Consider the following 16,271-nt stretch of genomic DNA (forward strand, 5'->3'; position numbering starts at 1 on the left):
CACACCCTCACACACACACCCTCACACCCTCACTCACACACCCTCACTCACACACTTTCACACTTCCTCACACACCCTCCCTCACACACACTCACACACATTCACACACTCTCACACACCCTCACACACCTCACACACACACCCTCACACACAAACTCACACACACTCACACTCTCAAACACTCTCTCACACACACATCCTCACACACACCCTCACAGTCACACACACACACCCTCACACCCTCACAGACACACCCTCACACCCTCACACACACGCACATACACTCAAACACACTCACACACTCTCACACACACCCTCACACACACGCACACACTCACACACACCCTCACACACACTCACATACTCTCAAACACACTCACACACATGCTCACACAAACTCTCAAACACACTCACACCCTCACACACACTCTCACATGCACCCTCACTCAAACTCTCACACACACTCACAAACTCTCACACACTCCCTCACCCACACACTCTCACACACACACACCCTCACACACACACTCACACACACAATCACACACACACCCACATACACACCCTCACAGACACACCCACACACACACTCCCTCACCCACACACCCTCACACAACCTCACACACCCACTCTCACACACACACACACCCTTACTCAAACTCTCACACACACACCCTCACACACACACCCTCACACACACACCCTCACACACACACTGTCACTCACTCACTCTCACACTCTCACCCTCAACACCCTCACACACACACACACACGCTCACACACACACTCAGGCATACTCACACACTCTCATACACTCACACACCCTCACACACACTCCCTCACACACACACCCTCACACCCTCACACACAAACTCTCACACATACACCCTCACACACACACCCTCACTCAAACTCTCGGACACACTCACACACTCTCACACACCCTCACTCAAACTCTCCGAAACACTCTCACACACCCTCACACACACCCACACACACCCTCACACACACACTCACACACTCTCACACACACCCTCACACACTCACACACACTCTCACATGCACCCTCACTCAAACTCTCACACACACACTCACACACACTCACCCTCACACACACTCTCACACACACACTAACACACTCTCACACACACACCCTCACACACACACTCCCTCACCCACACACTCTCACACAATCACACACACACCCTCACAGACACACCCTCACCCACACACCCTCACACACACTCACACACACCCTCACACACACGCCCTCACACACACTCCCTCACCCACACACACTCACACACACCCCCTCACACACTCTCACAGACACACATCCACACACTCACACACACACCCTTATTCAAACTCTCACACACACACCCTCACACACACATCCTCACACACACACTCTCACACACACACCCTCACTCAATCTCACACACTCTCAAACACTCTCTCTCACACACACATACACTCAAACACACTCACGTACTCTCACACAATCACACTCACTCTCACACGCCCACACACTCACACACACTCTCAAACACACTCACACCTTCACACCCTCACTCACACACACACTCTAGCACACACTCACACACTCTCACACACACCCTCACACACATTAACACACTTACACACTCTCAAACACTATCACACACACACCCTCACCCACACACACCCTCACTCACACACCCTCACACACACTCACACATTCTCACATACTCACACACTTTCACACACACACCTTCACCCACACACCCTCACACACACTCATACACTCTCACTCTCACACCCTCACTCTCACACACACCCTCACACACACACCCTCAAACACACACACCCTCCCACACACACTCTCACTTCACCCTCTCACACACTCTCTCACACACCATCACACACCCTCACACACACACTCTCACACACATTCACGCACACTCACACACACTCAAACACACTCACACACATTCACACGCCTCACACACACACTCACACACACTCACACTCTCTCACACACACCCTCACAGTCACACACACACACACCCTCACAGACACACCCTCACCCACACACACTCTCACACACACTCACGCATTCTCACCCACCCTCACCCACACTCACACACTCTCACACACACTCTCACACACACACACTCGCACACTCTCACAGACACACATCCACACACTCACACACACAACCTTACTCAAACACTCACACACACATCCTCACTCTCACTCTTACACACCCTCACACACACACTCTCACATACACTCGCACACTCTCAGACACACACCCTCTCACACACACCCTCACTCAAACTCTCCGACACACTCACACACTCTCACACACCATCACTCACACAGTCACACACACACTCACACACACCCTCACACTCTCACACACTCTCACACACCCTCACACACACCCTCACACAATACCCTCACACACACACCCTCACACACATCCTCACCCATACACCCTCACCCACACACTCACACACACACACCCTCACAGACACTCCCTTACCCGCACACACACCCTCACAGACACACCCTCACCCACACACCCTCACACACTCCCACACACACTCTCACACACACTCACGCATTCTCACACACCCTCACCCACACTCACATACACACACCCTCACACATCCTCACACACACTTGCACACTCTCACAGACACACATCCACACACACCCTCACACTCTCACACACTCTCACACACCCCCTCACACAATACCCTCACACACACACCCTCACCCACACACACTCTCACACACACTCACGCATTCTCACACACCCTCACCCACACTCACACACTCTCACACACACTCTCACATACACACACCCTCACACATCCTCACACACACTCGCACACTCTCACAGACACACATCCTCACTCTCACTCTTACACACCCTCACACACACACTCTCAAACACTCTCACACACACACCCTCATGCAACACCCTCACAGACATCCTCACAGACACACTCCCTCACCCACACACACTCAAACTCACACACTTTCTCACACCCTCACACACCCTCCTCACACAACACCCTCACGTACACACACTCTCTCACACACACACCGTCTCACACACTCACACCCTCACACACAAACATACTCACACACACCATCACAGTCTCACACACACCCTCACAGTCACACACTCTCACACACCCTCACACACACACACTCTCACACACTTTCACACTCTCACACCCTCACACACTCAGAAACTCACACACTCTCTCACACACACTCATACACTCTCACTCTCACACTCTTTCAAACCCTCACTCTCACACTCTTTCACACCCACTCTCACACACACACTTACTCACACACTTTCACACTCCCTCACACACCCTCACACACACACTGTCACTCACTCACTCTCACACTCTCACCCTCAACACCCTCACACACACACACACACGCTCACACACACACTCAGGCATACTCACACACTCTCATACACTCACACACACACCATCACACACCCTCACACACACTCCCTCACACACACACCCTCACACCCTCACACACAAACTCTCACACATACACCCTCACACACACACCCTCACTCACACACTCTCACACACCCTCACTCAAACTCTCCGAAACACTCTCACACTCTCACACACCCTCACACACACCCTCACCCTCACACACACTCACACACTCTCACACACACCCTCACACACACACTCACACACTCCCTCACCCACACACTCTCACACACACACACCCTCAAACACACAACTTCACACACACACACCCTCACACACTCTACACACTCTCACATACACTCACACACACCCTCTCACAGTCACACACACACTCACTCACACATACTCACACTCTCTCACACTCCCACACACACTCTCACACACACTCACACATTCTCACACACACACACACACCCTCACAGACACACATCCGCACCCTCACACACACATCCTCACACACACTCTCACACACATATCCTCACACACACACCCTCACACACACTCACACACAATCACACGCACCCTCACAGACACACCCTCACCCACACACTCTCACACACACACCCACCCTCACACACGCACACCCTTACTCAAACTCTCACACACACTCCCTCACCCACACACCCTCACACTCTCAATCTTACACACCCTCACACAACACCCTCACACACACACATCCTCACAGACACACCCTCACACACATACTCACTCACACATACTCACACACTCTCACACTCACACCCTCACACACACACTCTCACAGTCTCACACACTTTCACACTTTCACACTCTCTCACACTCTCACACACACTCACACACCCTCACACACACTCCCTCACCCACACACCCTCACACACTCACACACACGCACACACGCACACCCTCACACACACACACTCACCTTCACACACACTCACACACACACCCTCACACACACCCTCACTCACACATACTCACACTCTCTCACACTCCCACACACACTCACTCACACATACTCACACTCTCTCACACTCCCACACACACTCACTCACACACACTCACACATCCATACACACACTCGCACACTCTCACAGACACACATCCGCACCCTTACACACCCCCTCACACACTCTCACACACTCTCACACACTCTCAAACACTCACACACATACACTCAAGCACACTCACGTACACTCACACACAGTCACACACTCACACACACACCCTCACACTCACAGACACACACACACTCACACCCTCACACACACTCTCACACACACTCACAAACTCTCACACACTCCCTCACCCACACACTTTCACACACACACCCTCACACACACTCACACATTCTCACACAACCTCACCCACAGACCCACCCTCACACAATCCAACACTCACACTCACACACACTCACACACTCACCCTCACACTCACACTCACCCTCACACACAACCTCACATGCTCACTCTCACACACACTCACACAAATACATACACTCACACACACTCTCTCACACACACACCCTCACACACACTCCCTCACCCACACACACTCTCACATACACTCACACACTAACACACACTCGCACAGACACACACCCTCACACACCCTCACACACACACTAACACACTCTCACACACACCCACACACACACTCCCTCTCCCACACACCCGCACACACCCTCTCACACTCTCTCACACTCTCTCTCACACTCTCTCACACTCTCTCTCACACCCTCACACACACATCCTCACACACACACACACCCTCACACATTCTCACACACTCTCACCCACACACCCTCACCCACACACTCACACATACACTCACACACACCCTCACACACTCTCTCACACACACACTCTCACAGACACACATCCTCTCACACACACTCACACACACCCACCCTCACACATGCACACCCTTACTCAAACTCTCACACACACTCCCTCACCCACACACCCTCACACTCTCAATCTTACACACCCTCACACACACACACTCTCACACACTCTCAAACACTCTCACACAACACCCTCACACACACACCCCCTCACCACATTCCATCACCCACACACACACTCACACACCCTCCCACAGACACCCTCCCACACACACCCTCACACACTCTCTCACACTCTCACACCCTCACACACACCCTCACACACACACCCTCACAAAACACCCTCACATACACACCCTCTCACACACTCATACACTCTCACTCTCACACACACTCACACTCTCACACACACTCACACTCACCCTCACACACTCACACACACACCCTCACACACTCACACTCACACTCTCACACACTCTCACACACTCACACACTCTCACACACACACCCTCACTCACACACACACCCTCACTCACACACTCTCACACACACACACCCTCACACACATACCCTTACACACACACCCTCACACACACTTCCTCACCCTCACACACACACCCTCACACCCTCAAACACTCTCACACACTCTCACACACACACCCTCTCACACACACTCACACACACTCTCACACTTCTTACCTTAGATGTCTGATGTTGGACCTTAGACGTCTGACGTTGGACCTTAGACTTCTGACCTTAGACTTCTTTAGACGTCTGACGTTGGACCTTAGAGACTTTGAACTTAGACATTTAAAGGTAAGAGATCTAAGGTCAAATGTCCAAGGTAAGAATAAGTTTTGTGGTGTAAGTTTACTTATTATTGAAATCGAAGAAAAAGAAATGCTTCTCACTGCAATCTGGAAAGTGTGAAAAGGTGTCTCAAATAAAAGGTTTAAGTAAAAACGCATAAAAACCCGGAGAAAATGGACAGTAAACTGACCTCATATTGCACGGCATTTTACTGTTTTTGTCCTCCAGGTATTGATTTTATTTTTAAAGACCATTGCTTATCAAATTTGTTTCCTTAGTGATCTCTTACCTTTAAATGTCTATCACGCACAAATATTTTGTCTATGGTGTTGAATAACATTTACAATGAAAAGTTATTTTATTAAATTATTTTATATCTACAAAATATTTAAGCTTTATTTTATAGTGCTTTATATAATCATTTTTACTATTTACAGTTGCTGGCTTTAAATTATATAACTTATTTTTATAAGAAATCTAAATTTTATAGCTTAAATAGTATATAATTTTAAATTTTCTGTAAGAATATACTTATGAAATGCAATGTGTTAATTGCAAGTGTCGTAAGAACAGCGCATTTACCGTTTGCACGATAATGTAATAAAGATTGTTCAAACAACTTAAAATTGTATTGAATTTTGAAAGAATAGAAGTTACCAATAATTCTTCCAAACAAAACATCGCATTTACAAAAATGCAAAAAAAAAAAAATTTACTTTCTGAAACACGTTTCTCTACTCTCAACTGGTGGTACGCAAGAGCAAAATAGGTGGTACACAAAGAAACAAAGGACTTTTAAGTATAAATTAAAAAATCTCGTGACAAAAAAGAACACTTGATATATATATTTCCTAACTGAAGATTTCATAAATAACACTTGTTAATATTTGGCTCAAACGAAAAAATAACTTAAAGGCATTTCAAATAAAGCTATTAAATTTTATTACTTTTTTTACACAATCTATTTGCGTGAACAAAATTTTGAAAAATAAATATAAAATAAAATTAAAAGTAGATCCTCATTTGCGATTAAAACTAAGTGAAATAATAAGGAAACTGATCTCTACTAAACAGGCCCAAATTTCGCACTAAATTTTAGAATTAAAGTATGATAATTTAAATTTTGATAATAAAAATGGTAACCAATTTTTAATCTAATATTTTTAGGTGTGTATATTTAATACAAATAACCAATATGCTGCACAAATGGCAATATATATATTTTATAAACTGAAAAATAACCATTGTTATTTTTTAAAGTTGTTTAATTGCCGCTAAGCCTTTTTTAATGGCGGCCATTGATGTTTACATTTGAAACGGGAGACTAGTGGATTTGTTGCCAATCTAGAGAGACTAAGCTTCGCAACAACAAAGATAACGCCTTCATTTATTATTGCGAATTAAATCATGCTTAATCCTTTCTGGAGTTTCTTCGAGGAAATAAGTGTTCAAGATTTACTTCGTAATTTTTAATATAGATATTCTGAATTTTTATGTATTTTTGCCTTCTCGCAAAGTGAGAACCGAATTAATTAAATGAGAAATACTCAATCGTCTGTGAAAAGCTGTTTCTTTTTTGTTTTGTTTGCTTAATTTCTTTTATACATAAGTCTAGCTTTATTATAGTATTTGAATAGAACATGTGGCAACGATTAGATAATTCTTTAAATGATATACATTATGTGCATTCTGAGTTATAATATGAATGAAATATAATTCTGTTAAGTAAACCTAGCGCCAGAGTGTCGCTATGGTAAACAAAGTGAATTTTAAAGAATGCATTTATTCTATTGTGGTTTATGCGCTGTCCGCGAAGTAGGTTTAATTCAATCTAATAAGCTTAAATAAAAGTCAAGAAAAATGCGTATAATTTAATATTCCGTACAAGGAAGTCATGTGGTGTACACATCAGATTTTTTTTTAAAGTAGACGTAGACCTTTTTCAGGACCCAGAAAAGAATTGTAAAAACTTTGGTGACGATAGCTATAGTAGTGACTCAGATATCAGCAGATTTTCTTATATATATATATATGCTATAACCACATATAATAAAAATTGGCCATCGTATTGACACCTACTAGGAAAGGTATAAATATCATTACGTGGATTGCTGTAGGGAAGGCATAAATGTCATATATGGGACATGGGGGCACTTTTAAAATACTGTTCGTCTTAAAAAAATTGCCGTAGAGTAAGAAAAGGTAAGAGACATTTGAATCTATCCCGGTGAGTATTCTCTATCGAAACCTGGACAAAGCCGGAGAAGTTTATACTGTCGTATGTAAGTTCCCCAAGACTTAAACCAACAAGAGACTCTTTACAGGCATTTAGCCACATTATTTTAGCCAGGCTGGCTTAATTTACATTGTGTTCAGATCAAGAGCAGCACAATTCTAACGTATTTTTATAAATTGCTAATAAAATACTACACTTAGTAAAGAGTGGTTTCTTATTTGTAGAAAATAATTTTGAGACATTTTTTAAAGAATTTGAATAGCACTTTATTCGTGCATTAAAGGATAAATTTTAATTCCTTCAAGGCTAATAATATTTAAATTTTCTTTCTTAGCTTTGGAAGACTTTGTAGTTGGGCACATATTTTCAACATTTCTAAATTCTTACACTATAAATCTCGCAGGGTGGGATTTGGAGGGTGACAGCCATGGAGGTAGGAAAGGGAGGAGGGGCCATTCCGCGCTAGAAGTGAAGCACTGCTTTGAAGCTTGGGTCACCAGACGGGGTGTTCTTTGTTTACATTCAGAAGCTCGTTTGACAAGATTCTGATAGTATTTCGACACACGACAGTTCCATAGAAATCGAAAAAGGGACACTCTCGCATGAAAGAAACATTCATAGTGTGATGGATAATAGCAATTTGTATAGTTTACTGACATTTACGCAAAAATCACATCTTGGTTATTTTTCGATAACTAACAACAGCGATTTTGATTATGAATTTGTTTTATAAAATTCTAAGCAGTTGCACTACAAAAATATAGATTTTAAGAAAATTGCTAAAAGAGATCTGCCAAAATTTATTTTCTAGAAGATTTGAAAAGTTTGAAACTTGATGACTAAATGTAAATATAAAATTATGTATGTTAAAATATTTGTAATAAGGCACATAGGTCAGATTAAGTTTTTATTAAATAGAGTAACACATGCAAGGGCTATCTGCCTAAAGAGAGAGATGCCATCGTGGAGGAATTTTGAAGAAAAACTGACCTCTGAGTGGGTATTAAAAATAATACTTATAATTTTCATTCAAATTATATTCATATGTATTTTTTATGTAAAACTTTCGGGTGTATGCTAAATTAGTGTAAATTACTTTACACGAAAAATATAGTGAATGCACAGAAATTAAAGATTTGCACATGCCGGAAATGATAAATAGGAAATATGTATGGGTATTTATGCATGTGCTTGCAAAAAGCATGTATCTGCCTTTGACAAAATACTTAAATATTCATTTAATTATTTATAAATGTATTTGAAATGAAGAATTTATTCACTTATAAACAACTGTGAAAGTACTGTGAAGAAATTTAATGATTAAATGTATCTAATTTATAATGATTATAAATGTTATCTAAATATATAATAACCTTAATATTGAATTGTAAACATAAATTGAAATCCTGTTGACAAATACGTTATAAAACTATTTAAGCAAGAATTGTTCGTATTGGAAACCAATCTGTTAAAAGGTATTGTAAAGCAAATGCTATGAGATGCGCACTTAAGAACGTAATAAAGAGTTTTGGAATATGTATTGTTGAAATAAAGGGTAAAAAAAAAAAAAAAAAAAAAAAAAAAAAAAAAAAAAAAAAAAAATCTGATAAGTATAATTAAAAGAATTATTCCCTTTACATTTTATAATAACTCAGTTACAAGTTTTAAATAATACTTAAAAAAAACACTTATTTTATTCCCTTTCAGAAATGTTCAGAGAAAGTCAAATACTATTTAATACCTATTTAATTTTCGCTAATTCCTAATAATTCTCTAATTTAAAATGAACCGAATAGAGCATTAATTATAAAATGACTTACATTTTTCGATTTAAAAGAAGCCAAAAAATAATGTCATATTTAAGAAAGTATTTTAAGAAGAAGCTCTATAAATAATGCATAATTTTAATATTAATAATACAATAAACTTTGATCTTAATTTTTGTACCTTAACCGTTTAAAATCGAATTACCTTAATTTTTTTTAATGTAATTAACGAAAACTTGTGAAAATATTTCATTCAAATTAAACCATTCTGAGAAAACTGTCCTGTGAAAAGTATAGCATTTAATTCCGTTCAGAATGAAATGTTGTTTAAAAATATGTTGTTTTCACATACTTAGGACTCTGAAGTGTTGTAGAAAAAGAAAATATATACATTTATATGTATATTTGCGACGTAATTACAAAATATTTACACCCGAACGCGTCAAATCCCATAGAACTCAATGGTAAATGACCCAATGTTTTGGTCACCACGTAGGGATCGCCGGTGCTTCAGAGCAGGGTACGGAGAAACTTGTTTAGGGCGACTCCATCTTACTTCCTACCTCCATGGTGACAGCAGTTTTCGCTCCGTTTCGTGTCAAACAACGCAAATTTACTGTCTTGGTAGCAGAACATGTTTCCCACTTGCAATAATAACCTTGGGGAAGGGAGTGAATTGAAGGAGCAGGACGACCTCCTGTCTTGTCATTGTCCACCCAGACTGACCAAACAAGTTTGCTAAGCCAAAGAACGTTCTTTGGCTAAGCGCCATTTCAAGCGAGGACAGTCGTAACAATGGATACAGCTCCTTTGCCAAAAGTAAGTTCGCTTTTAAAATATATATACAATTATTTCTTAATATAAATATCTTAATTATTATAAATTATAGTTAGTTTATGTGTCAAAATTTAAGTATGTAATAAAAAGTAGTTTTAGTTTGCTCTTTTTTTTTAGGTGTCTGTAAATTTGCTTTAAGAGTGTAATGCTGTAACGTAGTTTTATTTATTACGTAATGCTAACACAATGAAAGCTGTACGTATGGATGGTACTTTTTGTAAATAATTCTTAACATTATTTTTATTTTTGAACAATTTACACAAAGCTATCGAATTTAATTATTTAAATTTAGTTTTGCATGCATTCCTATTTTAAATAGGAAGAACAGCGGTGGAAAAAAAAAATGCATACTAAAGTTTTGATTTTTTTTAATAACACAAGTGTGTAAATTATTTGGTAGTATTGGAAGAAATAAAAACCGTATACTTTACTGAATTTCCTATTAAAGTCATATCGTTTTCAGCTTCTAGTAGTTTTTAATAGATTTTTAACTTTCATTTTTTATAAATTCTGCTTATAGTTTGTGACAATAAAATTCACTTACTGTTGCAAAGCTGAATTTTTCCAAAATATAAATACTAGCACTACCTGGGTCATATCAACATTCTAAAACTTATATTTTTGCAAATATGTTGTTATTCTCGAGAGTGTAGGTGTAGCTAAGGCCTCTTGAACATTCAGAAGTCCGGGAGGCCAATAAAGCTGCTAAGACGGCTTTCCGTTTACGATTTTAAAAAAATCTTGCATTCTTTAAAAAAGACTGAAAGCTTCAGATTTTAAATTACGTCCAAAGGGGCGTTTTTTTAACATTTTGTGTGTTACCTTTATTTATAAAATATCATGTTCTTCGCAGTTAAACCATAAAAACATTCAACAGCAATATCGCAAAATAATTTTAAAATGAACATATCTTTAGAATTTCCAATACTCTCGCGAGCTGGAGATTTTTTTTTTTTTTTTTTTTTTTACTCGTACAGTCTTGCCATTGCTCGCTTTGAAATCGTTTACTTTGTTAATCAAAAATTCGTTGAAGTATTAGAAAATATTAAATAATAAAGCAAATAATAAAACCAATTTCAAATTCCAATTAGGGCTTCCACATGCCCATATTCTATGGAAGATTACCTTATTCAAATTTTGTTGGCTCTAGGTACCGTTGTTTTATTGCAATACGAGAAACATACATACATTCATGCAGATTCTTCATTATTTAATTTCTTTAAATATAATGTTTGGTGGCAGCAATTTGAAATGAAACATATCGGGAATATGCAAAATGCAAAATATATGCAAAATGCCAAAACGAAATTAACAGTCCTTCTGGGAGAATTGTCCCTTTGGACTAAAAAAAAAAACCTTGTCCATTCTGCATAGGTTCCATATTCCTAATACTTGTGCCACAGCAAATTGTCAAATTTATCTGCCCCTTGTCTTTCTTTTAAATTGTAGCACAATAAAATACTTTTTTTTTCAGGAGGCATTACATGATAGTTCAAAATTATCAGATTTTTATAACTGCAAGAAGTTCCCGAAGATGCTGTTAATGTCCTAAAAGGTAATTTTATTTTCTACTCTGTTTTAAATTAAAAACTATACCTAGTCCGGATTTTTGAAAATTCCAGATATTCAGTTGACTTTATATGCTATATACATGTATTTATTTTATGCTAAATATGTATTTACTGACAAATATACGTATATGCCAATATATAATATGTACATCAAATGTTTATTTCTTTTAATGCAAATAAGAAAATTAAAAAAACAGTATTTATTTTTAAAAAATGTAAGGCATGTTTTTTTCAGACTTAATTAAATAGTAAAATTCGTACATGTCTAAACATTTTTATTTCAACTGAAACAAAACGACTTTTTTATATGTAAGCCATAAAACCTAAATGTTTGATGCATTTTTATTTTATAATATGAAAATTAAGCAATATTGCCTTATATTTGTGGCAGCGCCTATCATATTTAAAAAATTAACTTATTTTATTAACAGATAATAGAATGCACAATTAAAAAACAGCTTCCCCTCCCTTCTATTGCGGGAGAAAACCTAATTCGACGGGTTATTTTTATTTATTTATTTCCCCTTCTAAGAAAACTTGTCAGGCATACTTTCAAAATTGTCGAAATATATACTAATTTAAACATGATAATTCTGAAATGATTCATAGATAAATTCATATACATCAAACTCAATAGTTAGAAAGTTAAACTAATGACATTTACTTATTACTTTTCAAGATTATTGCCTTTTCATTTCAATTAGTTATTATATCTTCTCCTAGTGATATTAAAATGAGTGAGAGGATCTGATGAAGTAATGTTCAAAATAATATAATTGTTTACATTAGCAAAAGCTATTGTTGTATCAAACAAGTCTTATAAACCTTTTCGGTACTTTTCCGTTATGCCGGCGCAAGCGATAAAGTCGCCAATAATGGTACAACCGATTCCAAACGGAATATTCTCGCTGGTAACCTTTTACGCCTCATTTTAGAAACAAGTCGCAGCTTTTTCTTATCAGATTGATTGTTTCTTTCAATACTGGCATATTACATAGGATTTTTATCAGATAGTACAGTTTTATGTCCAAGGCCATTTTAGGTAATTAAGTCAATTAGGATGCAATCACAGCGCTTACCCGAAGCCGAAAATATAGAAAAGGTAAAGTCAAGGCTTAAATTCATCCATTCTAATGAGAATGCATTAGCGAAGTAAAGCACTGCCGGCGAATTCAGTCATGCAATCTGCCTTAAAAAGTTGATGAGGACAATAAATATCATAAAATCACTTAGCAAAATACTAAAAGAGAAGTAAAACAGTACTTACAACCCTAATTAAAGCAAATATATTCAATTTAATCGCACATAAGCTCCAAACAGGTAAGGCTGCAACTGATCAGCAATTATGTTCAGAGAGCCCTCATTTTTCATGGTCTGTTCTATCAATTAAGGGTCTCAGAGCCGTCCCTAAGAACGTCCCCCAAAGCATAATACTCGCTACTACCACCCGCCTGTGTATGACCTGCTGTACAGGGAAGGGGGCAGCGAATGCACGCCTGGAAGACGGCATATCCTGACTAGAGCATCGACATGATAAATGAGAAATCGTGACAGGCAGCTGTCTTCCACTTATCCATTGTCTAATCTTGTTATTCCCGGTCCTATTGTAAGCGTAGTTGGCAATGACGCTTAATCAACAGACGAGTGGGACATCTGTTGCGCCGTCCAGTAATATCCGCTGAACTGTGTCTTCCGACACACATGTACTTGAAATTATGTGGTATTAAAGTGTAAGCTGAGCCACTGCCTGGCGTCGAAAGCGAGAAAGTCTTAGAAGACCTTTTTTTTTATCCAACACATTGACGTCTACTGCTGGTTTCGCCTTCATTTATCAACTATGCATACGCACTAACAATGGCTCATCGTAAACAACCTACCAAGTCGTGCAGATTCGGAGATACTCGTTCCGAATCTTCGACAATCACAATATGCCCTCTGTCAAATTCGCTTAGAGCCCATTACTCGCAAGTAAGCGAGATATACCATTCAAATTCAAGCACCTGCGTCATCCAGAGAAGTTCATTGAAAAACGTGGGGATGGTCATAATGTTTTGGCTCGTCAATGTACTTATAGCTGAAAGCATCTCTTACCAAAAGTGCTACGATTAAAGTGGAAATAATTTGCGTTTAATCGCCAGAAAAGAATTTGAAAAGGCTTTAAGTGAGCTTAATCTGCTTTTCAAGGAGGTTAAAAAGCTCTTTCTCTCGTTTTACGACAGATAAAACAGGAAAATAAAACTCTCGCAAAATTACGAACATAGTATTGCAAAATTATGAAGCAATTTTGTAGATTCGTAATAAAACTTTTTCCATCTAACGCAACCGATACAATTTGTTAAAGAAGACATCAAATAATCTAAAATTGTTTCATCATACAGTGGCATAGATTACTTTTTATACACGTGCATTGCCCAACCGGAATTGTGATTTGCGACGCTGACTGCTGTTTCGAAGGCATGGATGTTTGTAAATGTATAGTGTCTGTGTGACATGGGACACTTTAAATATGTCTTTTAGAGAGGTTGCTGGTAGAAGGCTCTCAGACCCGTTCCTGCCCAATCGGAGGCAGAACTGAGCAAAGTCATAGTGTCACTTGTATTGTGTTAAAGGCTATTGCCAAAGGAATAGCCTTTAACACAATACAAGTGACACTATGACTTGCGCTCTTTGCCACGATGAATTTTGTCAGCTTGTTCTGATATTACTGCCAGAGAAGTGAGATAAGTCAGAATAACAGCAATAATAACAACAACATAGATGTGCTCAACCTGTATGAAAAATCAACAATAAATCGACGGTGAAAATCCAGTGGCGTAGCGAGGGGGCGGTGCAAGGGAATGTATGATGCCCCGGGCGCCGCTCGCAAGGGGGCGCCAAATGGTCTCCAAACAAGATTTTTCGGAAAATTTCAATTTTTATTTTGATAGATTTCTGGAAAATGTATTTAAAATTAATAATCACTGTAATACAATTAATTATTTATTTCCTTGTATTGCCTGATAAAATGTTTGCAGTACATCAACCAAATATCTCCGTATACAAAACATTCCTTCTGACCACTTTATTTCTCTAAAATAGAGATATATTTTTATATTTTTAAAGGAAATGCAGGTAAAGCTCCCGGTTTTTATTTTAAAACGATAACACGACCTTGTCCCGAATTTCTCAAACATATCCATTTTCCAGAAACCGATTCCATGGTCTGAAAATTACATTTTTGGAAACTCCTAACGCTTCCGCTACAAAGGATTGCGTTTCACTCTCCTTTAAACGACTGATGGCCTTCCTGGTTACCGATTCAACTAAGTCATCTTACTGAGACATCAAATATTCATTGCTACAAAGCATTCAACGCGTGTCAATTGTTTTTAATCTGCTACAACAAAAGGAATGCTGCAGGCCGCTCCTTACTCCTTATCTAAAACGCATAGTTTTCGACGTCACACACTAAATTTACATATTCCCAATTTTGTAAACATTATAATTTTCCTTTATAATCTCTTCTACTTCCTTTTCTGAAATAGATTGTTGATTTTATGGTTATTTCATACCGAACCACAATATTCCCTAATTGTTTTGAGCAGTGAATGTGACTGCAAAATGTTCTAAAACTCCATTACAGATCTATAGAGAAAATGTTTTTCTAAACCTAAGAGTTGCACTTCAAATATTCCTAACTATTTCATTATCAAATGCTAGCTATGA

General features: G+C 39.2%; 1 protein-coding gene and 1 long non-coding RNA gene across 9 annotated transcripts in view; one reads left to right on the forward strand and one right to left on the reverse strand.

Moving 5' to 3' along the window:
• The window catches only part of LOC146997012 (transcription factor unc-3-like), a 98,782-nt gene that overhangs the window by 40,337 nt on the left and 42,174 nt on the right, over nucleotides 1–16,271 (reverse strand). The window lies entirely within an intron of this gene.
• The window catches only part of LOC146997013 (uncharacterized), a 51,507-nt gene continuing 45,710 nt past the window's right edge, over nucleotides 10,475–16,271 (forward strand). Inside the window, exons 1-2 of one of the 2 annotated variants that reach the window (XR_015041075.1) lie at nucleotides 10,475–10,977; nucleotides 12,470–12,550. This is a non-coding gene — a long non-coding RNA (uncharacterized LOC146997013). The remainder of the gene's footprint in view (nucleotides 10,978–12,469; nucleotides 12,551–16,271) is intronic. The other variant, XR_015041074.1, reaches the window with a different exon arrangement.

The sequence above is a fragment of the Stegodyphus dumicola genome, chromosome 5, assembly GCF_044657685.1.
Source record: "Stegodyphus dumicola isolate Sdum_Otavi_A_Nest chromosome 5, ASM4465768v1".
NCBI classification, from domain to species: Eukaryota; Metazoa; Arthropoda; class Arachnida; order Araneae; family Eresidae; genus Stegodyphus; species Stegodyphus dumicola.